We start from the raw sequence: 13772 nt of genomic DNA, 5'->3' as shown, positions 1-13772 counted from the left end.
ATACTGACATATCCCATCCTAAGATACCACATACTGAGATACCCCAAACTGAGACACCTCATACTGAGATACCCCATCCTGAGATACCTCATACTAAGATACCCCATCCTGAGATACCTCATCCTGAAATACCTTATACTGAGACACCTAATACTGAGATACCCCAAACTGAGACAGCTCATACTGAGATACCCCATCCTGAGATACCTCATACTAAGATACCCCATCCTGAGATACCTCATACTAAGATACCCCATCCTGAGTTACCTCATACTAAGATACCCCATCCTGAGACATCTCATACTAAGATACCCCATCCTGAGATACCTCATACTAAGATACCCCATCCTGAGACATCTCATACTACGATACCCCATTCGGAGATACCTCATACTAAGGTACCCCATCTGGAGATACCTCATCCTAAGATACCTCATACTGAGGTATCCCACCCTGAGATTACTCATGCTGAGATACCCCATCCTAAGATACCTCATACTGAGATACCTCATCCTGAGACATCTCATACTACGATACCCCATCCGGAGATACCTCATACTAAGTTACCCCATCTGGAGATACCCCATCCTAAGATACCTCATACTGAGGTACCCCATCCTGAGATACCTCATGCTGAGATACCCCATCTGGAGATACCTCAGACTAAGGTACCCCATCTGGAGATACCCCATGCTAAGATACCTCATACTGAGGTACCCCATCCTGAGATACCTCATGCTGAGATACCCCATCCCGGACAGTACTTGGATTCTCTATGCATAAACATGGGGTGCATTTAACGCTGGCAGCAACCCCTTTGATGTGTATTCGGAGATGAACGTGAGTGGAGAAGATGTGTACAAGCAATGGCCAGTGATTCGTGCATCACACGAAATGGGCACTGATTGGAGAAGTGATGGGCAACAGGCGCCCCAAGTTTGATCCTGCTTTACTGACATATTTTGTTTTTTATAGTTTATAATTATATCGCCTGTTTGGCGTACCTGATACTGATATGATGTTATGTCTTTTTCTCTGATTAAATGTTTAGATTTATCATACTGAGATTAAGAGAAATGTGTGTCTCTTTAAAGTTAGACGGCCAACCACGGAGAGCCTGTGCATCCAGTTACTTAATATTAGATAAGAGAATCGCCAGGTATCTCCTATATATTTGCCTTAATCTGTGACTCTGTGCTCGTAACGCTGGGCGGAGTCACAGAGCTGGGCGGAGTCAACTGCATCTGCTGCAGGGAGCTACCCCATACCCAGCGCCAGCAGCAGTCAGGTGCAAGACCCTACCTTACAGTATAGGAGGTGAGGATGGCCACTAGCTGCCGGCTGCTGTGCCTGTCCCCCCCCCAATCACCTGTGACAGCGGGCTGTGTAGTGCGGGGCCCGGAAAGGGGGCGGAGCTACGGCGTCACGAAGGGGAGGAGCTACACGGAATAGAGGGGCGGAGCTACACGGGACCAGACAGCTGAACAATGGTGGAATCAGCATTGCAGTGACGGCCAGCCAGACTTGGTAAGTGGAGGGTGAGAGAGTGTGTGTGTGTATATAGTGGGGGGGTGTGTGTGTGGGTGTGTGTGTGTGTGTATATATGGTGGGGTGTGTGTGTTTGTATATACGTGTGAATTGTGTGTGTGTGAGGTATGTCTGTGTGTGCGCACTTTATGGACGCCACTGCTGGGGGGGCCATTACATGCAAGGACGCTACTAATATAGGGGGGGCATTACGTATAAGGACGCTACTACTATAGGGGGGGCATTACGTATAAGGACGCTACTACTATAGGGGGGCATTACGTATAAGGACGCTACTACTATGGGGGGCATTACGTATAAGGACGCTACTACTATGGGGGGGCATTACGTATAAGGACGCTACTACTATAGGGGGACATTACGTATAAGGAGGCTACTAATACTGGGGGGCATTACATATAAGGACGCTACTACTGGGGGGGGCATTATGTATAAGGACTCTATTACTTCTGGGGGCATTATGTATAAGGACGGTGCTACTACTACTGGGAGGGCATTACATGTAAGGATGCTACTACTACTGGGGGGGCATTATGTATAAGGACGGTACTACTACTGGGGGCACATTATGTATAAGGATGCTACTACTACAGGGGTGGCATTACGTATAAGGACGCTACTATTACTGTTGGGGGGCATTACATATAACTGCTACTACTACTGGGGGGCATTACGTATAAGGACACTACTACTATTGGGGGGGCATTACGTATATGGACGCTACTGCTACGGGTGGGGCATTACGTATAAGCACGCTACTACTACAGGTGGGGCATTACGTATAAGATGAATAAGATTGTGCTACATTGTGGCGTAATTTTAAATGGGGGTACTATTGTGTGGCCATGCCCCTTAGTTGTGAGACCACACCACTTTTCCCGATGCACAACAAAGGAATATGGGAGGGCGCAAAATTCATAGTTTGCAGGGGGGCGCCGAACACCCTAGCACCGGCCCTGGCCACCAGTAGCAAAAGTACACCACGGCCACTGACACTATCTGCAGGGAGGGGAACAGCGCTGATATGGAGGGTACTTGCAGGCAGCGAGTCGCCGCCCGCAGCTCCTCTCCCACCTACACACCATACCTGCCGCCTGACACCCACACTCCAGGGAGAGGGCGCTAGCTCAGGCACCGCTAGATCAGCATCTGCAGCATACAGACAAGGGCTGCCATGCTCAGCGGCAAGCGGTGCGGAGCATGTGCAGCGGGACAGCGCCAGGACGGGACACGCACTAATCAACATTGCTGCTGGGCCGGAGCTCCCTCCGTCTGCAGCCTAAGGACACGCGCCGCACCTCTCCAGGGAAACACCATGCCTGCCCGCCCACAGGGCTCCGGACGCTTACCTATGCTCCGCGATCACAGCAGCTGACGCTGCCATGCAGGATGGAGGAATGACGCCCGTCAGACGGGGCGGACAGTGTGCGGCGGAACGGGGCCAGGAAGGAATGCTGACCACGACCCATTGCTGCTGGGTCTGAGCTCCCTCCCTCTGCAGTCACCATCTCACAGCAGCAGCCTGGAGGTTAGTGGCCACCACGACCCGCACATCCTTACCTCACACATACCTCACTTATACCTCACATACCTCACACATGAGAGCAAAGGTACACACACTGTGACATCACACCTGTAGCCCACCCCTATATCTGCTAAGTACTCCCCGTCACTATGCCCTGTCACCCTCATCCTGCTCTCTAACTGCCTGTCTGTGTACTGGCCTTCACCCCTCTCACACCATCACCAACCCTCACTAACTACCACAGAAACTATGTGCACTGATATCTGCCCCTCCACCACCTGCAGCGCCCCTGGACCCCTCCCCATCCCCCGCAAACCCCCGCACCTGCCCCTCCACCACCCGTGGCACCCCCACCCACTGCGCCTTCGGACCCCCTCCCCCATCTGCTGCAGCCCCTCCCCCATCCGCCACACCCCGCATCTGGCTCTCCCCCGCCCGCTGCACCTTTGGATCCCCTACCCCACCCACGCAGCAGGCCCTTCCCAATCCGCATCGCCTACACCATTCGCAACAGCACCGCACCCGCCACTCCCCCCTCCCCCACCCACTGCACACCCCTTCCCCATCTGCAGTGCCTTCGGAACCCCTCCTCCATCCGCAACAGCCCTGCAGCTGCCATCCCCCACCTGCGACACCCCTGCTCCTACCCCACCCACAGCGCCTTCATACCCCCTCCCCCATCCGCGGTCCCCACTCCCCAAACCCCTTCCTGTTGCAAGGGACTACGCCCCCTTCACCATCGGACGCCCTATCATTGTGCAATATTCAAACACTAACAAAACTAGGAATGCAGGTAATACTCCATATATTGAACCCCAGAAAGGCGTGCAGGGGTTAAGGGGGCGTAGCCCCTTCCGACGGTGTGAAGAGCGCCCGTAGGGCGCGATGAAGCACCTAGTTTATTATAATTACCAGTTATTTATATAGCGCACACATATTCCGCAGCGCTTTACAGAGAATATTTTGGCCATTCACATCAGTCCCTGCCCCAGTGGAGCTTACACTCTATGTTCCCTATCACATGTACAGTACACACAGAGTCAGACACATTCACGCTAGAGTTATTTGTTGTTAGGACCCAATTAACCTACCAGTATATTTTTGGATTATGGGAGGAAACCGGAGTGCCCACAGGAAACCCACGCCAGCAGGGAGAGAATATACAAACTCCACACAGTTAGGGCCACAGTGAGTATCGAACCCATGTCCTCAGTGCTGTGAGGTAGTAATGCTAACCACTACACCATCCGTACTGCAGCACTGGTCAGCGAACAAGTGTCTTATGGAGAGAATAGTGATCAATCATTTTATAGAATGTATGTACTTGATAAAATGCTATCTGGAAGCTGATTGGTTATCCACCCTTTAGCAGACTGATACATTTCCCCAAAGAGTGCAGTGAGTAAAGGACAGAACAGAGAGACTGCAGTGAATAAATAAGTGACAAACGGAGAGAGTGCGGTGTTTACAGATTAATACAACGACGTATAACTTATTTGACATGTAAATTACGTTTTTCTATCGATCATTGCCCAGAACCTACAAGATTCGGAAAGAGATAATTTTGTTGTATGACCGTTTAAACCGTTTCCTCGACCCAGACAGGCAAATAGCGGTCTAATATCCAATCTTAAAATCCAGAAGATTTCCCCTCGGAATTCTATCTCCCACAATGAGCTGAAGAGCAATAATTCTCCGCAGCTTGTACAATCTGTATTTACATGTTGCTAACATGATGCATGGCAAGTGTGGACATAAATACACTGTAAATATTCCTTCAAAGACAATCCCCTCTTTTGAGAGCTAATTAAACAATATGTGAGTTATCGCAGCAGCTCGGGGAGAATGGCGAAGAGTTCAGCAGGAATCACTGAAGGGACTATGAATCACGCAGATACTGCACTGGTAATAACTGATCCACATCCGTTCTCTAAGGGGGCCCTGTCTGCGATGTGCATCTCCCATAACGGCGTATGTTTAAAAGGGGGTACAGAGGAGTCACACGGTAGTTCTGTCAGTTGCAGGTGGATGCACAGCCCTGAGGGTGGATTAGCATCAGACTGAGGGGGTTATATGGGTCATTCCGAGTTGATCGCTCGCTGCCGATTTTCGCAGCGCAGCCATCAGGTAAAAAAATGGCAAAACTGCGCATGAATAGGCACCGCAATGCGCAGGCGCGTCGTACTGGTACAAAGAGGAGCAATGCTAGGCGATGGATTTAGCAAAGAATCCATTCGCACAGCCGAATGCAAGGTGAATGACAGAAAGAGGGCGTTTATGGGTGTCAACTGACCGTTTTCTGGGAGTGTTTGGGAAAACGCAGGCATGTCCAGGCGTTTGCAGGGCGGGTGTGTGACGTCAATTCCGGCACCAAAAAGACTGAAGTGATCGCAAGGGCTGAGTAAGTCCAGAGCTACTCAGAAACTGAACAAAATGTTTTTGCTGCGCTCGGCTGCAAAGGCGTTTGCACACTTGCAAAGCGAAAATACACTCCCCGTGGGCGGCGACTATGCGTTTGCACGGCTGCTAAAAGTAGCTAGCGACCGATTAACTCGGAATGACCCCCTATGTCCACTGTATATTATAGTCCCAATAAGCACATCAGCAGAATCTATTTTAGGTAAATGCTTAACCCTGAGCAGAATAAAATGACTATTTCCTCCTATAGGGGGATATTTACTAAGCAGTGATAAGAGCGGAGAAGTGAGCCAGTGGAAAAGTTGCCCCATCAACCAATCAGCAGCTCCGTATCATTCTATAGTATGCAAATTATAGATGTTACTTCAGTGCTGATTGGTTGCCATGGGCAACTTCTCCACTGGCTCACTTCTCCACTCTTATCACTGCTTAGTAAATGACCCCCTTAGTTCCCTGCAGCTTTTGATGGGGTTACAGGTGGTTATTCTTGAATACCAAAGACCAACAGAGACATCTTTTGAAAATGATTTGGGGGTGCACCTACATATGTCTGAAACATGGCATACCTGGGCATGGATAATGGCAGCACAAATATTGGGGCTGCCCAAGCACACCCTGCACCCACACACTGGTGCGCCGGAAGTTTGGCTGGTACGACCGCTGTGCTGTAATCATATGGGAGTTTGTGTAATATATGATGTATATGGAAGGTTTGCAGTATACAGAGTCCATGTGCATCCAGAAATCAAACTGAAGCCACCCATTGTAGATGCTCAACCACTGCCCATCACTCACAAGTGTAGTCTTGTTGGCTACGTTCCAACATGTGAGAATAAGCCTTCGTTAGTGCAACTGCCCATCAATGAAGGAGCCACACAAGCAGAGTCATAGCTAGGCACTTCAGTGCCCTAGGCGAGAGAAAGCACAGGCAGACACCGCCAGCGCCCCTAGAAACATGATGCATGATTCTAGGGGCACCCCCTGCTGCAGGTGGCACAGCAGGCCATTCGGCCCGCGCTGGTTCTTTTATATAGCATCAGCAAGAGTAGGGAATGGGGGTTCATGGGCAGCAATTTGCAAGCAGAAGGTGTGAGTGAGGGGCTACATGCGCAATTGCTGTCTGTCAGGAGGCTACAGCTTTGGGAACAGGGGGCAGTGTTTGAGCTAGCAGAGGTACTATCATAATGTCTATGGAGAGCCACATGTCACTGCGGCTGGGTGCCTCTGCAACTATGCTTAACTGCTGTGACCATGGAGGCTGGGGCAGGTGTACAGGAGGGAAGGCTGCCAATAATTTGTTCCTAGAAGAACCCTGAGCAGTAAATTTACCTCTGGAAGCCTCCACCCCCCGGTCTTGATATTAGTGATACAGGATTTGTAAAGGGGGTGGGTCTACTTAAGTGATTGATTTTGGAACGGGGAATGTCTACTAAAATGCAGATGCAAAGGTTTTGGAGTGTTGGAGCCAACAACTGCGTTTTTGGAGACAGTGTTACTGGTCCTGGTGACTTACCTGCATCGATACATAAGGTTGTCCAATGGTGTGACCAATTTGCCTCCGATGGTACGTCTTTGTACACAAGCTGCACATCTGATCAGCCAGCGGAGGACGTCTCAGTACAATTCCCAGCAGCTGTGGCATTTGCATATCTTCCAAGCTCCACTGCATCGAATGATGCAGCAGTGACGGGCATTGCGTCCACCTCTTCTGAATGAGCCCCAAATTTTATTAAACCTTAGGGAGAATCCCCCACAAATAGGGTAATATTAGTGTACTTGATGGAAAGACTACCTAGGTGGCTCCTAGAAGGTTCCTTTCTCCTCCTTGTAGCCCACAAAACTTCTGTGATTCAAGTGTATACGTGGCTTTCTGGTCACCAACCCCAAGCTAAGTGTGCCCGTGTTGTGTACATTATGTTTCACTGGTTTTGATGGATTGAACTGTTTGCAAATTCTCGTATGAAAAGCTTCAGATTGGAGAAACAGCAAAGTTGGATATTAAAGTCAACATTTTACATCCAGAGCTGATTGCTCAGCGTTTATTTTTTATTCAGCAACTTTGTGGGACTGCTGCCAGAGCTTTGTGTCATTTCATGTTCCACCCCATGCACTGGCAGACATTGGGTGTTTGTTGAACTGGACAGTCTCATATATAATTAAAGTCAACGGTTGCCTAAGAAAGCTCCATATAGCAAATACAGATCAATCTTTGACTGAAACGCCATGCTTGTACTGTATTTGTTGAACCACAAGTTGCCATTGCAGGGGAAACAAACATTTCTGATTGGCAATGTATTGACCCCTCATTGTCAGTGAATTAATTTTACCCTACTTTGCAGGTAAGGGGCGCTTCTGTGTTCTACAAGAATGTCAGGGTGTCTGTTTACTATAACTGAGTGTCAGAGGCCATTTTCTTTTCTAGTTAATGTCAGGGGTGTCTGTGTGTTCTAGTAGGATGTCAGCGGTGTCTGTGTGTTCTAGTAGAATGTCAGGGGTGTCTGTGTGTTGTAGTAGAATCTCAGGGGTGTCTGTGTGTTCTAGTAGAATGTCAGGGGTGTCTGTGTATTCTAGTAGAATGTCAGGGGTGTTTGTGTGTTGTAGTAGAATGTCAGGGGTGTCTGTGTATTCTAGTAGAATATGTCAGGGGTGTCTGTGTATTCTAGTAGAATGTCAGAGGTGTCTGTGTATTCTAGTAGAATGTCAGAGGTGTCTGTGTATTCTAGTAGAATGTCAGGGGTGTTTGTGTGTTGTAGTAGAATGTCAGGGGTGTCTGTGTATTCTAGTAGAATGTCAGGGGTGTCTGTGTATTCTAGTAGAATGTCAGGGGTGTCTGTGTATTCTAGTAGAATGTCAGGGGTGTCTGTGTCTTCTAGTAGAATGTCAGGGGTGTCTGTGTATTCTAGTAGAATGTCAGGGGTGTCATAGTGTTCTAGTAGAATGTCAGGGGTGTATGTGTGCTCTAGTAGAATGGCAGGGGTGTCTGTGTGTTCTAGTAGAATGTCAGAGGTGTATGTGTATTCCAGTAGAATGTCAGGGTTGTCTGTGTATTCTAGTAGAATGGCAGGGGTGTCTGTGTATTCTAGTAGAATGTCAGGGGTGTCTTTGTATTCTAGTAGAATGTCAGGGGTGTCTGTGTGTTCTAGTAGAATATCAGGGGTGTCTGGATGTTCTAGTAGAATCTCAGGGGTGTCATAGTATTCTAGTAGAATGTCAGGGGTGTCTGTGTATTCTAGTAGAATGTCAGGGGTGTCTGTGTCTTCTAGTAGAATGTCAGGGGTGTCTGTGTATTCTAGTAGAATGTCAGGGGTGTCTGTGTATTCTAGTAGAATGTCAGGGGTGTTTGTGTGTTGTAGTAGAATGTCAGGGGTGTCTGTGTATTCTAGTAGAATGTCAGGGGTGTCTGTGTATTCTAGTAGAATGTCAGGGGTGTCATAGTGTTCTAGTAGAATGTCAGGGGTGTATGCGTGCTCTAGTAGAATGGCAGGGGTGTCATAGTGTTCTAGTAGAATGTCAGGGGTGTCATAGTGTTCTAGTAGAATGTCAGGGGTGTCTGTGTGTTCTAGTAGAATGTCAGGGGTGTGTGTGTGTTCTAGTAGAATGTCAGGGGTGTTTGTGTATTCAGGTAGAATGTCATGGGTGTATGTGTATTCTAGTAGAATGTCAGGGGTGTCTGTGTATTCTAGTAGAATGTCAGGGGTGTCTATGTATTCTAGTAGAATGTCAGGGGTGTCTGGGTGGTCTAGCAGAATGTCACGGGTGTTTGTGTATTCTAGTAGAATGTCAGAGGGTGTATGTGTGTTCTAGTAGAATCTCAGGGGTGTCATAGTGTTCTAGTAGAATGTCAGGGGTGTCTGTGTATTCTAGTAGAATGTCAGGGGTGTCTGTGTGTTCTAGTAGAATGTCATGGGTGTATGTGTATTCTAGTAGAATGTCAGGGGTGTCTGTGTGTTCTAGCAGAATATCAGGGGTGTCTGTGTATTCTAGTAGAATGTCAGCGGTGTCTGTGTGCTCTAGTAGAATGTCAGGGGTGTATGTGTGTTCTAGTAGAATGTCAGAGGTGTATTTGTGTTCTAGTAGAATGTCAGGAGTGTTTCTGTGTTCTAGTAGAATGTCAGGGGTGCATGTGTATTCTAGTAGAATGTCAGGGGTGTATGTGTATTCTAGTAGAATGTCAGGGGTGTCTGTGTGCTCTAGTAGAATGTCAGGGGTGTCTGTGTGTTCTAATAGAATGTCAGGGGTGTCTGTGTTCTAGTAGAATGTCAGGGGTGTCTGTGTGTTCTAGTAGAATGTCAGGGGTGTTTGTGTGCTCTAGTAGAATGTCAGGGGTGTATGTGTGTTCTAGTAGAATGTCAGGGGTGTTTGTGTATTCAGGTAGAATGTCATGGGTGTATGTGTATTCTAGTAGAATGTCAGGGGTGTCTGTGTGTTCTAGTAGAATGTCATGGGTGTATGTGTATTCTAGTAGAATGTCAGGGGTGTCTGTGTGTTCTAGCAGAATATCAGGGGTGTCTGTGTATTCTAGTAGAATGTCAGCGGTGTCTGTGTGCTCTAGTAGAATGTCAGGGGTGTAAGTGTGTTCTAGTAGAATGTCAGAGGTGTATTTGTGTTCTAGTAGAATGTCAGGAGTGTTTCTGTGTTCTAGTAGAATGTCAGGGGTGCATGTGTATTCTAGTAGAATGTCAGGGGTGTATGTGTATTCTAGTAGAATGTCAGGGGTGTCTGTGTGTTCTAGTAGAATGTCAGGGGTGTATGTGTATTCTAGTAGAATGTCAGGGGTGTCTGTGTGTTCTAGTAGAATGTCAGGGGTGTCTGTGTGCTCTAGTAGAATGTCATGGGTGTCTGTGTGTTGTAGTAGAATGTCAGGGGTGTTTGTGTGTTGTAGTAGAATGTCAGGGGTGTCTGTGTATTCTAGTAGAATGTCAGGGGTGTATGTGTGCTCTAGTAGAATGTCAGGGGTGTCTGTGTGTTCTAGTAGAATGTCAGGGGTGTCTGTGTATTCTAGTAGAATGTCAGGGGTGTCTGCATTCTAGTAGAATGTCAGGGGTGTCTGTGTGTTTAGTAGAATGTCAGGGGTGTGTGTGTGTGCTAGTAGAATGTCAGGGGTGTCTGTGTGTTCTAGTAGAATGTCAGGGGTGTCTGTGTGTTCTAGTAGAATGTCAGGGGTGTCTGTGTGTTCTAGTAGAATGTCAGGGGTGTCTGTGTGTTCTAGTAGAATGTCAGGGGTGTCTGTGTGTTCTAGTAGAATGTCAGGGGTGTGTGTGTGTTCTAGTAGAATGTCAGGGGGGTGTGTGTGTTCTAGTAGAATGTCAGGGGTGTCTGTGTGTTCTAGTAGAATGTCAGGGGTGTCTGTGTTCTAGTAGAATGTCAGGGTGTCTGTGTGTTCTAGTAGAATGTCAGGGGTGTCTGTGTGCTCTAGTAGAATGTCAGGGGTGTCTGTGTGTTCTAATAGAATGTCAGGGGTGTCTGTGTTCTAGTAGAATGTCAGGGGTGTCTGTGTGTTCTAGTAGAATGTCAGGGGTGTTTGTGTGCTCTAGTAGAATGTCAGGGGTGTATGTGTGTTCTAGTAGAATGTCAGGGGTGTTTGTGTATTCAGGTAGAATGTCATGGGTGTATGTGTATTCTAGTAGAATGTCAGGGGTGTCTGTGTGTTCTAGTAGAATGTCATGGGTGTATGTGTATTCTAGTAGAATGTCAGGGGTGTCTGTGTGTTCTAGCAGAATATCAGGGGTGTCTGTGTATTCTAGTAGAATGTCAGCGGTGTCTGTGTGCTCTAGTAGAATGTCAGGGGTGTATGTGTGTTCTAGTAGAATGTCAGAGGTGTATTTGTGTTCTAGTAGAATGTCAGGAGTGTTTCTGTGTTCTAGTAGAATGTCAGGGGTGCATGTGTATTCTAGTAGAATGTCAGGGGTGTATGTGTATTCTAGTAGAATGTCAGGGGTGTCTGTGTGTTCTAGTAGAATGTCAGGGGTGTATGTGTATTCTAGTAGAATGTCAGGGGTGTCTGTGTGTTCTAGTAGAATGTCAGGGGTGTCTGTGTGCTCTAGTAGAATGTCATGGGTGTCTGTGTGTTGTAGTAGAATGTCAGGGGTGTTTGTGTGTTGTAGTAGAATGTCAGGGGTGTCTGTGTATTCTAGTAGAATGTCAGGGGTGTATGTGTGCTCTAGTAGAATGTCAGGGGTGTCTGTGTGTTCTAGTAGAATGTCAGGGGTGTCTGTGTATTCTAGTAGAATGTCAGGGGTGTCTGCATTCTAGTAGAATGTCAGGGGTGTCTGTGTGTTCTAGTAGAATGTCAGGGGTGTGTGTGTGTGCTAGTAGAATGTCAGGGGTGTCTGTGTGTTCTAGTAGAATGTCAGGGGTGTCTGTGTGTTCTAGTAGAATGTCAGGGGTGTATGTGTGTTCTAGTAGAATGTCAGGGGTGTCTGTGTGTTCTAGTAGAATGTCAGGGGTGTCTGTGTGTTCTAGTAGAATGTCAGGGGTGTGTGTGTGTTCTAGTAGAATGTCAGGGGGGTGTGTGTGTTCTAGTAGAATGTCAGGGGTGTCTGTGTGTTCTAGTAGAATGTCAGGGGTGTCTGTGTTCTAGTAGAATGTCAGGGTGTCTGTGTGTTCTAGTAGAATGTCAGGGGTGTCTGTGTGCTCTAGTAGAATGTCAGGGGTGTCTGTGTGTTCTAATAGAATGTCAGGGGTGTCTGTGTTCTAGTAGAATGTCAGGGGTGTCTGTGTGTTCTAGTAGAATGTCAGGGGTGTTTGTGTGCTCTAGTAGAATGTCAGGGGTGTATGTGTGTTCTAGTAGAATGTCAGGGGTGTTTGTGTATTCAGGTAGAATGTCATGGGTGTATGTGTATTTTAGTAGAATGTCAGGGGTGTCTGTGTATTCTAGTAGAATGTCAGGGGTGTCTATGTATTCTAGTAGAATGTCAGGGGTGTCTGGGTGGTCTAGCAGAATGTCACGGGTGTTTGTGTATTCTAGTAGAATGTCAGAGGGTGTATGTGTGTTCTAGTAGAATCTCAGGGGTGTCATAGTGTTCTAGTAGAATGTCAGGGGTGTCTGTGTATTCTAGTAGAATGTCAGGGGTGTCTGTGTGTTCTAGTAGAATGTCATGGGTGTATGTGTATTCTAGTAGAATGTCAGGGGTGTCTGTGTGTTCTAGCAGAATATCAGGGGTGTCTGTGTATTCTAGTAGAATGTCAGCGGTGTCTGTGTGCTCTAGTAGAATGTCAGGGGTGTATGTGTGTTCTAGTAGAATGTCAGAGGTGTATTTGTGTACTAGTAGAATGTCAGGAGTGTTTCTGTGTTCTAGTAGAATGTCAGGGGTGCATGTGTATTCTAGTAGAATGTCAGGGGTGTATGTGTATTCTAGTAGAATGTCAGGGGTGTCTGTGTGTTCTAGTAGAATGTCAGGGGTGTATGTGTATTCTAGTAGAATGTCAGGGGTGTCTGTGTGTTCTAGTAGAATGTCAGGGGTGTCTGTGTGCTCTAGTAGAATGTCATGGGTGTCTGTGTGTTGTAGTAGAATGTCAGGGGTGTTTGTGTGTTGTAGTAGAATGTCAGGGGTGTCTGTGTATTCTAGTAGAATGTCAGGGGTGTATGTGTGCTCTAGTAGAATGTCAGGGGTGTCTGTGTGTTCTAGTAGAATGTCAGGGGTGTCTGTGTATTCTAGTAGAATGTCAGGGGTGTCTGCATTCTAGTAGAATGTCAGGGGTGTCTGTGTGTTCTAGTAGAATGTCAGGGGTGTGTGTGTGTGTGCTAGTAGAATGTCAGGGGTGTCTGTGTGTTCTAGTAGAATGTCAGGGGTGTCTGTGTGTTCTAGTAGAATGTCAGGGGTGTATGTGTGTTCTAGTAGAATGTCAGGGGTGTCTGTGTGTTCTAGTAGAATGTCAGGGGTGTCTGTGTGTTCTAGTAGAATGTCTGGGGTGTGTGTGTGTTCTAGTAGAATGTCAGGGGGTTGTGTGTGTTCTAGTAGAATGTCAGGGGTGTCTGTGTGTTCTAGTAGAATGTCAGGGGTGTCTGTGTTCTAGTAGAATGTCAGGGGTGTCTGTGTGTTCTAGTAGAATGTCAGGGGTGTCTGTGTGCTCTAGTAGAATGTCAGGGGTGTCTGTGTGTTCTAATAGAATGTCAGGGGTGTCTGTGTTCTAGTAGAATGTCAGGGGTGTCTGTGTGTTCTAGTAGAATGTCAGGGGTGTCTGTGTGCTCTAGTAGAATGTCAGGGGTGTATGTGTGTTCTAGTAGAATGTCAGGGGTGTCTGTGTGTTCTAGTAGAATGTCAGGGGTGTATGTGTGTGC

The 13772-nt window shown here is 47.4% G+C and overlaps 1 long non-coding RNA gene across 1 annotated transcript in view; it reads left to right on the top strand.

Annotated features, from left to right (window-relative positions):
* Positions 1-1460: 1460 nt before the first annotated feature.
* LOC134980575 (uncharacterized) overlaps positions 1461-13772 on the top strand; it is a 53319-nt gene continuing 41007 nt past the window's right edge. Inside the window, exon 1 of the long non-coding RNA XR_010190438.1 lies at positions 1461-1527. This is a non-coding gene — a long non-coding RNA (uncharacterized LOC134980575). The remainder of the gene's footprint in view (positions 1528-13772) is intronic.

This window comes from Pseudophryne corroboree, chromosome 12, assembly GCF_028390025.1.
Source record: "Pseudophryne corroboree isolate aPseCor3 chromosome 12, aPseCor3.hap2, whole genome shotgun sequence".
NCBI lineage: Eukaryota > Metazoa > Chordata > Amphibia > Anura > Myobatrachidae > Pseudophryne > Pseudophryne corroboree.
Note: the sequence above shows the minus strand (reverse complement) of the source record. Positions and strands in the feature narration are given on the sequence as shown.